Genomic DNA, 15,389 nt, shown 5'->3' on the forward strand with positions numbered 1-15,389 from the left:
AAAGTCAATTTATAACTAATAATGGAATTTTTTTTTTTGCGTTCTTTGTATGTGCAGAGGATTCAAATATATGAACAAGAAATAGAGTAATTATTTTGTGATACTAAAAATTTAACTATTGGATCAAAAGAAATAGAATGAGAAGAAGATAAAGATTGTACTGATTTTCAAATCTGAAAAATTAAAAATTACTTCGATTTTAATATGATTAATGGCAATGATACAACGGCGGTGGGTTGATGGTGTGTGGTGGATGTGATAATCACAAAGAAAGAGCTAAGAAGATGAATAGTGTTTTTAAAATAATTTTTTGGCTTGAAAAAAAAGTTCTTAATGCGCTGACTTTGAGTGTATTACACTCAGCATGTCATGTCAGTAAAAATGTCAAAATGACACAACAAGATCGTACATGAGGGGTTTAAAATGAACATCACCCACTTGAGGTGTCTAAGTGAAACTTTGTGCCAACTCTAGGGGCCACCGATATGGGTTAGGCTTACTTTTGATGTAATTGATATAATTATATTGTCTAGCGTGTTTGGTTGGCTATGTAAATTGTAATTATCCTTTTCAACTCTCAAAGAGCGGAGGGATGACTTTTTCATTTCTTTATTTATTTATTTCTATAATTTAAAATAATCTATTTTTTATTTATTTTATAATTTTCTAAAAGTTAATTTTTTTTTTTACTATTTATATTTCATTTACTTAATTATCATTGTCAACCTTTTACTTCATGTGATTCCATGCTATTTTTGATATTATCTATTCTTTATGTCATGATTTTTTTAATTAGCATAATTTTGTTAGTAATCTAATTTTTAAGTTAGAGTAGAATTCATTGCTAAGGTTGTAGACTTACGTTTGTCTTTTCTTTAAAATCATAATTATGTATGTTATATTAAAAGTTGACATAAGAGTATCATGGTAAAATTTTGTTTTAGATTTAGGACTTATGTTCTATTGAAATTTTACATAATAGCATTATGGTAATTTTTCGTTTTAAATGTATAACTTATTTTCTAACTTTTTAGTTTAATATGTTTAGGACTTGCAACTCCACATTGCAAGTCATTTTTTTTAGTTCGACTTATCTTTTGGTCAAATATTATAAATTTATGACATTTTGTTTATAATATAAATATTTTTACCAAACATACATTTCATGATATTCATAGAAATCTTGTACATTAAGTTTTTATGATTAATTTAATTGAAATATATTAATTTGAAATATATAAATTAATTATTTTTTCATAATATTAGTTAATAAAAATGCTTATTTATTAAAATATTTTCAAAATATAATATGTATCTTAAATTGTAACACTCTGTATCCGAAACAGACAAAAAGTGTAGATTTTCAGAAGTTGCAGGTGCCACCAACAGAAGCCAACTACGGATCGTCAGTCGACTTACAGTCCGTCAATCAGCTCCATTGATGGGCCATCCAAATTTCAGTCTTTAGTCACGAATAAAGGTCGACTAGTACGAACCGTTAGTCAGTTATGTCGATGGGCCAGCCAACTTTTAGTCCTTAGTTCTGAACGACGGTTGACTAGTACGAACTGTCAGCCGACTTATGGTCCGTTAGTTAGCTTCGTTGATGGGCCAGCCAACTTTCACTCCTTAGTTGTGAACGATAGTCACTAGTACGGACCGTCAGTCGACTTACAGTCCGTGGGACTGCTCCGTCGATGGGCCAGTCAATTTCAGTCCTCAGTTTTGAACAACGGTCGACCAGTACAGACCGTTAGTCGACTTATGGACAATCAACTCCGTTAGCGATTCTAATAACTTGTAAGTCAGGGGTCTTTTGGTATTTTCCTTGTTCGTTTGGCTCCTACGCTACGTCATTTAGACCCTAAATCAAGAGGTTTTATTCAGTTTAAGCCTAGAAACAAAACTAGAACTTACATAAGTCAAATCATTAATCAAAACATAGAAAATTAGAAGCAAGAGAGGAGAAAAAGGTCAAGAACCCTAATTCAAAAACCCTACAAGGTTCCATCAGTTCTAGCCGTGAAATCTAAAGATTTCTCCATGGAATTCTTCACCAAATATGTGGCATTTCTCTAGTGGGATCCTTTCAGCCATTGGGTCCCTAGATCTTCAGTCAGATTCATGATTCCCTTATCATGATTAGACCTAGGGTTTCTAGAACTTCAGAAGATTATCATTAATTAGTTAGTTGTATGTTCCAAATCACATTACCATGTTATTACTCAGTTTATTGCATGAATTTCTGAACCCTAGCAATGTATTTCTTTAGTTCTTGAATTGCACATGCCAGGTAAAATATTACAGTTATTTCATATATACATGCATCTGTATTTGAATGCATCTTTACCAAATTAATTGTTGCATTCTCAGTTTGTATGTTCAATTTTGAGGTATCCAGTATTTATAGAAACTCAGTCATAATCAATTAACCACTTAATTAATGGGGAGTAGAATAATACCGAGTTGGACTAGGGTTCAACATACCCGAATAGTACCAGAACTACTAGCCAAGTAAGTAGTAAATTCTCTCTGTAGGCATACGTTTAGTGATCACACAAGCATGCCTCTATACTTATGACAGGGTATATTGGGTCCTCTCGATGGCGCGTATACATCGGACTCCAAATTTTCCTCATGTGGTTTCATTATCGGTTATTAGTAGCCCCCACAATTCAATCATATTCTATTGCATTGACCATTTATTAGTATATTCAATATTCAATTTCATCGTGCTCTAAATTAGTCACTGCATTCAGTTACCTTAGCATTCAGGTTATATCTTTGCTTATTTTCTTTGTTCAGTTATATGTTATTTCGGCTTTAATCTATCCTACATGCTTAGTACCTTTCAAGTACTGATGCATACATGTGATATATCTTCTCGTAATATAGGTTCAAGTTCTCAGCATCTAGATCATGCTTAGATTGATTTTCGATTTCCAAGTTCAGCAGAATTAGTGGTGAGATTTCATTCTTCGTGGACAATAGGCATGAGTTTCTTTCAATATTTTTAGTCCTTTAATTTCAATTTTGATAGAATTAGATGGGCCTTTCCTAGCATTTCTAGTACGTTAGAGGCTATTTTCAGATATGGTTAGTTTCAGTTTAGTATTGAGTTAATATATTCTCTGTATTAAACTCATCAGTTTTCATATATCTTAGTTATAGTATATGGGTATTCCCATCTTCTCATTTTAATTATGATTTAGCTTGCACATCAATTTATTAGCTTTAGTATACTCATGATCATGCCAACAAGGTTAATTTAGGATCACTTGTGGTCCTAGGTCCCGTGTCCGCATCTTGGGGGTAGCTCGGGGCGTGACAAACTTGATATCAGAGCACTAGGTTTAAGTGTCCTAGGATGTCTGAAAAGTCACCCTAGGTAGAGTCCTTTTCATGAGTCTGAAGTGTATACCACATGTAATGAGAGAGAGACTACAAAGTGTCTTAGGAAAATTTTCATTTTCTTGTTACTTTTATTGTGCATAAGGTATGATCTGATTCCATTCTAACTCGATGTTTTATGTTCAATGATCATGCCTCCTCATAAAGCTAACGCCAGGAATGTGAATGATGGGAATGCTAACACAGCTCCTCCAATACCAGATCAGGAAGTCTCCAATGTTGAATTCAGGAATGTCATTAAGATGTTGGCTTAAAGTCTCCAACCAGAACAATCAGCGGGTTCATGCTCCTGTGATTGCTAATGGTAGATCAAGAGTTGCTAGGGTCTGTGACTTTGTTAGGATGAATTCGCATGAGTTCTTAGGAACGTAGCTGGTGAGGATCCTCAAAATTTCTTGGATGTGTAACACCCCAGAAATTTTTTTGAGCTAAGACTCGAACCATTCTTCGTAGTTAGTGAGATTTTACCAATGAATTAAAAAAGTTCTTTAGTATTAAGGTCAGTTAACTAGATTTAGCACATTGAGTTCCAAAAAGAATTAAATTGGAAATATCAAAATCTGAAATTTAGCAAGTTAAGCTAATTATGAGTTTTTGGTCAACTTCAAACGACCATAACTCCTAGCACAAGATTAGTTAAATACTTTACAAGATACCATAGTAAAGATCTTTGAATTATCTTTCCAAATCTGCCTAGTTTGCTAAGTTTAGAGTTTGATGAGTGCGATATAATCTTTTGAAGTTAGGTTGTCTTGTTAAGGAAAGTTAGCCGAAAATAGTGAGAGGTATTTTGGTCCTTTCCTTACCCAATCAGATTTAATTCATTTTTAATAATATTTTTAGGGGTATAATCCTTTTATGTTTAGTTTTACAATCCTAATATACACCTAGAGTTTTAGTTGAGAGTTCAGAAGAGACAAGAAGAGAAAAGAAGATAAAAAAGGAGAAAAGAGGAAAAGGATGAAGGCATTCGTCGACGTTCTTGAGTTTAGTTGGAGATTTTCGCCATGGGTTTGATCTCTAAGAGGTATGTAAGATTTTATAGTTTTGGGTTAGTTCAACCACACACCAATCATGTTAATTTTCAGTGAAATTTCATTCTTAAAGTTTAAGGATTACAGTTCTTGAAGTTTTTTTAAGAGGTGTTCTTGAAGTTCATTTTAAATCTTGTTGTGTTGGGGTTTTGCTGATTTATTGAGATGAAATTGAGTAATTTTAGTGTTGTTTTCAGTATATTTGAGTGTAATTAAGTTAAATAATTGAATCCAAGTGATTGAGGAAGAAAAAGTTTCATTTTAGGCGAGTTAAGGTGAGAAAACGAGCAAGGATGTTCGACAGATTTTCTAGGTTGGGGCCTAGTGCAATGCACCTGCTAGAGCACACCAAACCCTTCTCTGTACTTCAGGGGCTGGTGGACCGCGCCACCCATAGCCCCAAGGTCGCCTTCCCCATCCAGTTTGCCTTTGGTTGCTCCGTTTGAGTTCGTTTAAAGTGCACCTTCACTTCTTTTGGATTCTAACTTCTCTAAGCTACATCTAAACACCTAAAAGCATTCCTTACATGATCATGACATTGAATTCATAAATAAAACTTAAGGTAGAGTTGAGGGTTAAGTTTGATAATTCTTTCCTACATTCTAAGAGAGTCTTTTTGCGGAGTCTTCTACAACTTCTAGTAATTTGTTTCAATACTCGAGCAAGTGAGTATATGAGAACGAAGAGAATGTATTCATAACTATACCTTGTCATCATGAGATCCTCCATTTCATGAACCAAAAATTTTGAATTCATAATTCATATTCAAGAGAGAGAGAGTTAAGAGTAGACTCCATAAAAGCTTTTGAGTTCAACAATAATCTTTTGAGGTAAACCATTGATTTGAACTAAGTTTTGAGTAAGTAAGCATGGGAATGATAAAAGTCATATACATGAGTTCCTTATTGATATTTGGACCCTTGAGTCGAGCCGTCCATGCCCATAACATTCACATGAACTCCAGTTAGTTGAGTACCTTTGAGACGAGTAACATATTGAAGTCCTAAGTCTTGAGGAATAAGTTTCTAATCCATTTGAGTTTATATTTATAATCATTGGACTATTACATGTTATCCATAAAGTCTTTGAGTTGAATTGTTCATGCTCATAATTCCGCATGAACCATATAAGTCAAACAATCTTGAGATAACAAGTGTCTTTGAGTCCTTAAGTTGAGTAGTTCATGCTCATAATTCTGCATGAACCTTCCAAGTTAAATATCATGAAATCATCCATAAATATGAGATCATGAACATTGAATTCATAATCAATTCAAGGAAAGTAATGGTCAAAGTCAAAGAAGTCAAGAGTTAAGTCTAAAAGTTAAGAAATAAGTCAAAACAAAGTTTCTTAAAGTTTCAAGAGTCTTATTAAATGTTTTAACCTCATTTTAACGCTCATGTTTCAAGTTAAAGTAAAGAGTAAAAGTGGAAGTCTTTCCTTCAAGAAATATAAGGGAACTAAGTATTCCCTAAGAGTTGATTTAAGAACAAGTGTTTCAAGTTAATAAAAGAGTAAACAGTTGAGTTCATTTCTCAAAAGTTATAAGGGAACTAAGTATTCGCTAAGAGTTACAAATGTTTTCACATATTGAGCGAGAAAGGAAGCTAGACTTCCAACAAAGCCTTTGGCTAGTTTTAGCAAAGAGGAAACTATGATTTCCAAGAGAGATTTTAAAGCTAAGTTTGAGCAATTACCTTAAACCAAATAAGAATTTGTTTTCTAAAACATATGAGCTAAGTATTTTGGAAATAGTATTGAGCACCGATATAAAAACGCGATTTCATATTAACTCAAGTCCCCATAAACCATGTAGCCAACATGGAGAGAAGAAGGGTTCATACTTTTTAGATGAATTCTTAATGCTTTTTAGCATAGACTGGTGGATCCACTTAGTAGTTCAGGTTCTATACTGACACAAGGTATAGAACGATCCTCTTGCAACGTGCAATAAGACGTTGTACCATTGCTTAGGCTCATAGTGATGGGTGTCAGTTAGAGAATCTCCAACAAAAACTATATTACTTTCTTCCACAAGTTAAGTTGAGTTTGTTATTGAATTTTTCTTAACGAACTAAGTTGCATTTACTGTTTTAGAAAGCTTTTTATTTATATATATAGAATGTGTATTATTGCTTTATATTGAGTTGATTATCCATAGTCGAATATCTAATCTTTAAGTTGAGTAGTTTTGAGTATTCCTTGAGTTGAGTAAGTTTTAAAAGAGGTAAGTATGTTTCTTTTTATCAAGTTCAAGCCTATGTTTTATGTTTTAGTTTTCCGCTTACATTCCACGTACTGAGTCATTTGACCTGCATCTTCTCATAATACAGACACAGGTATTCAGGATCATCAACAGGAGCTTCCTTGATACATCCAAGAGTTTGAGTTAGCTATGGTGAGCCTCCTTGCTTTTGGAGGATTTTGATTTACTTTTCAGTTTAGTTAGATTGTCGTGATCTTGTCATGACTTCCATCCTTTTCAGTTAGAGGCTTCTTAGATTGTTAGTTTAGTTAAGAAGTCTATAGTATTCATTTATTTTATTAAATATTTTAAAGACCTAAGTTGCCTATTTTATGGCGAGTTTAATATATTATTTTATTAAGAGTTAATATTTAAAGTTAAGCTTTGTATTTTGAGTTATTAATTTTATTCAGGTTTAAGCTTTTGTATGCTTAAGTTAGTCTTTCGCTTGTCGTCAGCCAGGATGAGGGTTTGCTTGGGGACCAACAATGGTTTTTAAGTGTCGACCACGTCCAGGGTTAGACTCGGGTCATGACAAGATGAGATGAAGAAGATCCTCGAGGTGATGCAGGTCATTGGGAATGATCGGGTTAAGCTACCATCTTACCAACTTAAGGATGTGGCTCATATCTGGTACACTTAGTAGAAGGAGAACATGGGTACAGATGCAGCCCCTATTACTTAGAATGTTTTAGTGAGACCTTTCTGGATAGGTTTTTTGTGATAGAGCTGAGAGAAGCAAGGGCCCAGGAAATCATGAACTTAAGGCAAGGTAACATGACAGTCAAAGAGTATGAGCTCAAGTTTAACCAACTCTGAAGGTATGATTCTCACATGGTTGCTGACTCCAAGGCTCTGATGAATAATTTCTTGTATAGAGTGTTAGATGTGGTGAAAATGGAGCAGAAATGTTATGTTGTTGGGAGATATGAACATCTCTGCGGTCATGACTCATGCTCAACATGTTGAGGGTGACAAACTTATAAAACAGGTCAAGAAGAACAAGAAGGTAGGACTGGAAACTGTGAATACTCTCAAAAGAAATCATGTGGTGGAAATCGCTCGCAGGGTCAATAGAAGTTTTCAGCACCAACCCCTTCATCAGCTAGTGTTCCATCCTCAAAGAACAGGTATGATCATAAGGTTAGGGCACCAGGTTCTAAGTCTCAAAGAAGTGTTCCAGGCACCAAGACCTTACTTTCTCTAAGTGTGGTAAGATCCATCCGGGCAAGTGACTTGTAGAAAAGAAAGGATGATTTAGATGCAATCAGTACGGTCACAGGTTCAGGGATTGTCCTTCTAGATAGGGTCAAGAAGGTAGTAATGGTAGACATGAGTCTATAACTTCAGCAGCACCAACAAGTTTCCCAACTCAACAGGGTAACTCATCTAGTACAGGTGGCGGTCAGCGCTAGAATAGGTTGTATGCTCTTCAGCCTCACCAGTATCAAGAAAGTTCTCCTAATATAGTAAGTGGAACATTACGAGTCTTTGACCTTGATGTTTATGCATTGTTAGATCCAGAGGATACTCTCTCCTTTATAACTCCTTATATAGTAGTCCAATTAACTATTAGTCCAGAAACTCTCTCGGAACCTTTCTCAGTCTATACTACAATTGATGACCCAATTATAGCTAGACGAATATAGTGAAATTGTGTTTTTATATTCTCTCAGAAAGTCACCTCAACAGATTTTGTAGAGTTAGAAACGGTAGACTTTGATATCATTCTAGGCATGGATTGGTTACAATCCTATTATGCCTCAGTTGATTGTAAAACTAAGATTGTTCATTTTCAGTTTTCAAATGAACCAATCTTAGAATGAAAGGGTAGTATCTTAGTGCCTATGGGACGATTCATTTCTTACCTTAAGGTTAGAAAAATGATCTCTAAGGGTTTTGTCTATCATCTAGTTTGGGTTAAGGATTCTAGCTCTTAAGCCCTAACTTTTGAGTCAGTTTCAGTAGTCAGTGAGTTTCTAGAAGATCTTCCAGAGTTCTTCCCGAAAGGGAAATTGACTTTTGAATAAATATCCTTCCAAATACCTAGCCTATTTATGTTCCTCCTTACAGAATAAATCCGACAAAGATTAAGGAATTGAAAGAACAATAGAAAGACCTTCTAGATAAGGGCTTCATCAGACCTAGTATTTCGTCATGGGGAGCATCAATGTTGTTTGTAAAGAAGAAATGCGGTTCTCTCAAAATGTACATTGTGTATTGGCAGTTGAACAAGGTCACAATCAAGAATAAGTATCCCATCCCCAAGATTGATGACTTGTTTGACCAAATTCAGGGTGATAGATAGACCTCAGATCCGGTTATCATTAGCTCAGAGTCAGAGATAGTGACATTCCAAAAATAGCCTTCAAAACTCGTTTTGGTCATTATTAGTTTGTATTTATGTCGTTTGGACTAACCAATGGTCCTGCAACTTTCATGGATTTTATTAACAAAGTGTTCAAGCAGAACTTGAACTTGTTTGGTATTGTCTTTATTGATGATATCCTCAATTAATTTAGAAATGAAGAAGAATATGCGAGTCATCTGAGAATTGTTCTTTAGACTCTCCAAGATCGCTAGTTATTCACTAAGTTTAGGAAATGTGAGTTCTGGTTGCAATTTATTGCTTTCCTTCGTCACATTGTATCAAGCGAGGGGATCCGAGTAGATTCACAGAGGATAGAAGCAATGAAACAATGGCCAAGACCTGCATCTGCTACATATATCAGAAGTTTCTTGGGGCTAGAGGGTTATTATAGAAGGTTCGTAGAATGATTTTTATCTTTAGCCTCACCATTTACTAGGTTGACTCAAAAAATGGTCAAGTTTTGATGGTCACATGATTGTGAGAAACGTTTTGCAGAATTAAAAACTAGGTTGACTACAGCTTCTGTCTTGATGCTACTATAGGATTCAGATGGTTATTTGGTCTATTGTGATGCATCTAAAGTTGTCCTAGGTTGTGTGTTGATGCAACAAGATAAGTTTATAGCTTGTGCTTCTAGACAACTTACGGTGCATAAGAAGAATTATCCAACTCATGACCTCGAGCTTGAAGAAGTGGTGTTTTCACTTAAGACCTGGAGACACTACCTTTTATGGTGTTCAGATAGATGTGTTCACGGACCATAAGAACCTTCAATAGGTGTTTACGACATTTGCCAAGGGAGATGACTTGAGTTCCTTAAGGATTATGATAAGAGTGTGCATTACCATCCTGGTAAGGAGAATGTAGTAGCAGATGCTCTTAGCATATTATATATGGGTAGTGTAGTCCATGTTGAGGAAAAAATGAAGGAACTAGTGAAGGATGTTCAGAGGCTTGCTTTCTTGGGAGTTCGCTTTTATGAGTATAACACAATGTTGTAACAATTTATGATGGCACATAATATTCAATGGTAGAGAAGGTTAAGAAAAAGCAAGACATGGATGCAATCTTATTTGAACTTAAGGGTACATTCCACAATGAGAGAGTGGAGGTTTTTTCCCAAGGGGGAGATGGTGTACTTCGCTACCAAAGTAGATTGTGTATTCCTAATATGGGTGAGTTGAGACAATAGATTCTTGCAAAAGCCCACAACTCTAGATATTCTATTCATCCAGGCACCACAAATATGTATCGCGATATGCGGAAAGTCTTTTGGTGGAATAGTATGAAGAGGAATATAGAAGATTTTGTGAGTAAGTACCCCAATTCAAGCATGTGAAGGTAGAGCATCGGAAACCAGGGGTATGACTCAAGAGATGGACATTCCTACTTGGAAATGGGAAGTAATAAATATGGATTTCATTACAAGGTTACCTCATACTCACATACAACATGACTCCATTTGGGTGATAGTTTACAAGATGACTAAGTCTTCTCGCTTTTTGGTGGTCAGGTCTACAGATTCGATGGAGGACTATGACAAGGTTTACATTAATGAGATGGTGAGGTTGCATTGGGTTCCTTTGTCTATCATATCAGATAGAGGTCCTCAATTTGCTTCTCATTTATGGAAGTCATTTTAGAAGGGTCGTGGTACTCAGGTTAACCTTAGCACAACATTTCATCCGCGGATGGATGGACAGGCAGAGCATACCATTCAGACCCTAGATAATATGTTGAGAGCTTGTGTGATCGATGTCAAGGTTAGTTGGATGATCACCTTCCTCTTATTGAGTTCACTTATAACAATAGCTACTATTACAACATTCATATGACCTTTATGAGGCAATGTATGGATGTAGATGTAGATCTCATGTTGGTTGGTTTGAAGTAGGTAAAGCAACCTTTATAGAAACAAATTCAGTCCATTATGCTATGAAGAAAGTGCAACTCACTGGAGATGGACTTAAGACAAGCCATAGCCGTCAAAAGTTATATGAAGATGTAAGGAGAAGGGAACTAGAGTTCCAAGTTGATGATTGAATTTTCTTGAAAGTGTCACCTATGAAGTGGGTGATGATATTTTGGCAAGAAATAAAAGCTCAATCCTAGATATATATGCCCTTATAAGATCTTTAAAAGGGTTGGCAAAGTGGCATATGAGTTAAAGATGCTAGCAGAACTAGCTGTAGTGCATCCGGTGTTTCACATCTCGCTTTTGAAGAAGTGTCTAGTTGATCCAACCTCTGTAGTGCCATTAGAGAGTGCAACTGTGAAAGATAGTCTTTCTTATGAGGATGTTCCAGTTGGGATTCTTGATCGTCATGTTAGAAGGTTAAGAAACAAACAAGTCCTTTCAGTCAAGGTTTAGTGGAGGAGTCAGTCCGTAGAGGAAGCTACTTGCGAAGTAGAAGTAGCCATGAAGTCCAAGTATCCTCACCTCTTTACTTACGATTGCACCCCAGCTTGAGACAATAGTTCCTCTTCATTTTTTCAGTCATTCATGTGTAGATTCTTTCTTAGCATTATGTTCCTTCAATTTGTATTTGCATTTTCAGCATATTCGCATGTTCTTGAAACTTAGTTCGGTCAGAAATTCAGTTCTCAATGCTTATTAGTAGGAATTGCAGCCCTTTCCCTCTATACTCATCTAATTTAGTCTTCATTCGAGGAACACCCCGTATAAAAAATAGACCAAAATGCAGCTTTGCAAAAGTTCCAGGTGCCATTGGCAGAAGCTAACTACGGACCGTCAGTTGACTTACGGTTAGTCAGCTCAGTCGTTGGGTCAACCAATTTTCATTCCTTAGTCATGAACGACAGTCGATTAGTACGGAACGTTAGTCGATTTACGGTCTGTCAGTCAGCTTCATCCATAGGCCAGCTAACTTTTAGTTGACTGACGGTGAACGATGGTCCGTCAGTCAGCTCCATCGACGGGCTATTCAACTTTCAGTTCTCTATCGCAAATGACGGTTGATCAGTACAAATCATCAGTCAACTCGTTAGTGATTTCGACAACATTTAAGTTAGGTATCTTTTGGTCTTTTAGTTGTTCATTTGGACCCTAAGCTACGTTGTTTAGACCCTCAATCATGAGGTTTTAAACATAACTAGAACTTATCCTAAGTAAATCATTAATCAAGACATAGAAAATGAGAAGCAAGAGATGAGAAAAAGATCAAGAACCCTAGTTCAAGAACGTAGCAAGGTTCCATAAATTCTATCCCTGAAATCTAAAATTTCTCTATGGAATTCATTGCCGGGTATGTGGAATTTTACTAATGGGTTCCTTTCACCCATTAGATCCCCATATTTCAGTTAGATTCTTGATTCCCTTATCATGATTAAACCTAGGGTTTCTAGAACATTAGCAAATTATCATTAATTAGTTAGGTTTATGTTCAAAATAAGGTTACCATTTTATTACTCAGTTTATTGCATGAATTTCAAAATCCTATCTATATATTTCATTAGTTATTGAATTACACATGCTAGGTAAGACATTTCAGTTATTTCAAATATACATGTCTCAGTATTTGAATGCATCTTTACCGAATTAATTGTTGCATTCTCCGTTTGTATGCTCAGTTGAGCTATCATGTATTTACATAAACTCAATCATAATCATTGAACCACTTAATTCATTAGTAGTAACATAATATTGAGTTTGACTACGGCTAAACGTACCTGAATAGTCCCAGATTTACTAGCCAAGTAGGTTGTAAGTCCCTCTGTGGGCATCAATTTAGTGATCACGCCAGCATGACTCTATACCCCTGGCAGGGTATATTGGGTCCTCTTGATGGATGTAGATATCGGACTCCACATTTAGCTCATGTAGTTTTATTATCAGTTTTTAATAACTGTCATAGTTAAGTCAGATCTATTGCATTGACCATTTATTAATATATTCATTATTTTCAGCATATTCTAAATTGGTCAATGCATTCAGTTATCTCAGCATTCAAATTATATCATTGCTTATTTGCTTTCTTCAGTTATATGTTATTTCAGTTTTACTCTATCCTACATGCTCCGCACGTTTCTAGTATCGACACATACCTACACTATATATTTTCTCGTGATGTAGGTCCAGGTTATCAACATCCAGATCACACTTAGATCGATTCCCGATCTCCAAGTTCAGCAGAATCAGTGTTGAGTTCTCATTCTCTGAGGACAATAATGACGAGTTTCTTTCAGTATTTTTAGTCCTTGAATATCAGTTTTGCTAGACTTAGTTGGGGCCTGCCCTAGCATTTCTAGTCCGTTAAGGCTATTTTCAAACATAGTTAGTTTCAGTTAGTATTGAGTTAATATCTTCATTTTATTAAACTCATTAGTTTTCATATATCTCAGTTATAGTATATGACTATTCCCCTTCTTTTCATTCTAATTATGATTTAGCTTGCGCATCAATTTATTATCTTTAGTATGCTCATGATCAATGCCAGCAGGGTTAACTTGGGATCACTTGTAGTCCTAGGTCCCGTATCCACGTCTTGGTGGTAGCTCGGGTGTGACATAAATATTTAATTTAATATTATTTATAAAGTTTCTTATTTTTATAATATAAAATTTAAATAATTAATATTTATTTTTAAAATTAAATAATCTTATGATTGAAATTGTGCATCCCATAAGTACATATGTTATTACACTATAACAAACACACAAACTTCGTTGATAATTATTACCCTAGTAATTACATCAATTCTAATTATCAATTAGCTTTCTAAATAGACCCTTAATGTTGTAAAATGAGCGGAATTAAACCGCAAGTAGAACGTAGAGAGTCTAACATTCTTATTAAGTGTGTGTTTCACAAGGATGACAATATTCTTTTATAACATATACAAATCCTTCATTTACTACCTTTATGAAATGTGTTAGTACAACCTTTAGGAAATACATTAAATAATTTTATGTACATTAAATAGTTAATTGAATGAAACTTCCACATACAATTGAATAAATTCATAACATTTTCACTTGGATTTTTATAGATAATTTGTCTAATTAAAATCTTACTAGGAAAAATTGCATAGAAAAAAGCTGAACAAATAAAAAAGAGTACACATATCTTGTAATACGTCTTGAGAATGACCTCATTAAAAATATTATTAGAAAAATTTAGTGGGACATAACTATGCTAAGTGAAAAAGTGTATATCACGCATTTTACTTCTCTAATTATGACTTTATTTGATACCTCGGAGATAAGGCAGCTGAATCTTATATCTTAGTTCATCAAATATTGACGTTGACAATACCTTAATGAATAAAACTATAAGTTTATCACTTAAATGAATCTGTTGAATACTTATCCACCATTTTATTGAAGATTATGTGTCAAAAAGAAATTAGGTGAAATATGTTTCGTTTGGTCTCCTTTTATGTATCATTTCTTCAAATTGCTATACGAACAATATTATCTTATATACATTGTTGGAATTTTTATTTGCATCAAAAGACCAAATAATTACAATTATATGTTGAGTCATCGATTTCAGTCATATACACTTTCAGCCGGCTTCATGAATAATTGTTATCTCTACATGATTCAAAAAGTGCCAACTATTGCTTATTTCATCGAACGTTGTGATATAGTTATACCTCCAATAGGCATCTTGTATGAGACAAGACTTTATGTGTGTCAGACAAACACATCGTATCTACATAATCAATTATTTTTTACTTGGCTGTATTTTAATTAATAAATTAATTTTAGATCAATCGTTCCTTGAAAATATCTAAATATATGCTTAACAACTTCCAATGTCTTTTTGTTGGATAGGATCGCTACTATAATATGCATTTTCATATTTACTCATATTATTCATTCATTGAGTAACTCATTCTTACTCATTTAAAATGTGAGTTGAGTTGAATATTTCAACTCATTTTTTATAAGTATTTGACTCAACCCTCTCATTTTTCACTTCTAGTTAAAATTGACAATGTCTCCAATAGATACTTTATACATAACAAAATTATAACACTTCAAAATTTGAAAAAAGAAAGGATAGAACTTTTTGTGGGTTGCAGGCTGTGTCTATGATAAGTCCAAACTTACATTTCAAATAAAAAGTGTAAACGGTCATTGTCAATTTACAGAAATCAATTGGTGTTGAGGTCGATCCCACAGAGAATTTCTTTACATATAATGTTTTACTATCTCCTTTACTCGATTGGTTTTACTATTTCCTAACAAAATTTAGACAGAAAGAAAAATTGGGTATGAATGACAAGTACCAATTTATAAAACTTAAGATCAAGTTTAACAGGTTGGATGCACAAACTACCACTATATATGAGTTGTTCAA

This window comes from Solanum lycopersicum, chromosome 9 (genome assembly GCF_036512215.1).
Source record: "Solanum lycopersicum chromosome 9, SLM_r2.1".
Classification (NCBI taxonomy): domain Eukaryota; kingdom Viridiplantae; phylum Streptophyta; class Magnoliopsida; order Solanales; family Solanaceae; genus Solanum; species Solanum lycopersicum.